Source organism: Periplaneta americana, chromosome 13 (assembly GCF_040183065.1).
Source record: "Periplaneta americana isolate PAMFEO1 chromosome 13, P.americana_PAMFEO1_priV1, whole genome shotgun sequence".
Lineage (NCBI taxonomy): Eukaryota > Metazoa > Arthropoda > Insecta > Blattodea > Blattidae > Periplaneta > Periplaneta americana.
Genome location: NC_091129.1, coordinates 86937871 through 86938537, shown reverse-complemented (window position 1 = coordinate 86938537; position 667 = coordinate 86937871). Strand labels below are relative to the sequence as shown.

The 667-nt window shown below is 43.3% G+C and overlaps 1 non-coding gene across 1 annotated transcript; it reads right to left on the bottom strand.

The window, feature by feature from the left end:
• Nucleotides 1–381: 381 nt before the first annotated feature.
• On the bottom strand, nt 382–454 carry TRNAY-AUA (transfer RNA tyrosine (anticodon AUA)). Its single transcript has one exon. It is a non-coding gene; the product is annotated as a tRNA-Tyr (tRNA).
• Nucleotides 455–667: the final 213 nt, after the last annotated feature.

Below are 667 nucleotides of genomic sequence, written 5' to 3'. Positions count from 1 at the left end.
CTATTCTCACTTATGCAGTTGAAATAAGACCTGAAACAGCAAAAACGAAACAGATGTTGGATACAACAGAAATGAAAACCTTAAGGAAAATTGTAGGAATCACAAGAAGGGACCATATACGGAATGATCAGATCAGAGAACAATGCAAAATACAACCAATTAGAGAATGGACGCAAATAAGAAGAGAACAATGGAATGAGCATGTATCTCGAATGGAAGAGGATAGAATTGCGAGAATCGCCAGGGATAACTACCCATCCGGAAGAAGATCCTCAGGAAGACCATTAAGTAGATGGAGAAATACTCTGGATTAACAGGCTGGAAGCCTAGAGAGAAGAGAAGAAGAAGAAGGAGGAGGAGGAGGAGGAGGAGAAAAATTCGCTCCGGCGCCGGGGATCGAACCCGGGTCCTTGGTTCTATGTACCAAGTGCTCTTACCACTGAGCTACGCCGAATTCAATCCACAGCACCGGATCGAACCTTCCTCCTTCAGTGTTTCTCTTTGTGGCCTGACTCCAAGTTAGGAATATATGTTGACGTATAGCTATGTCTAGTGTCAACTGCCATTATACTAGGAGCGCACTCAGTTGAATAACCTGTAGGACAAATTAAAAAATCCATAATATTCTCATAGCTAGCAGTGCATCATAACTGCGGAATCCCGGCCA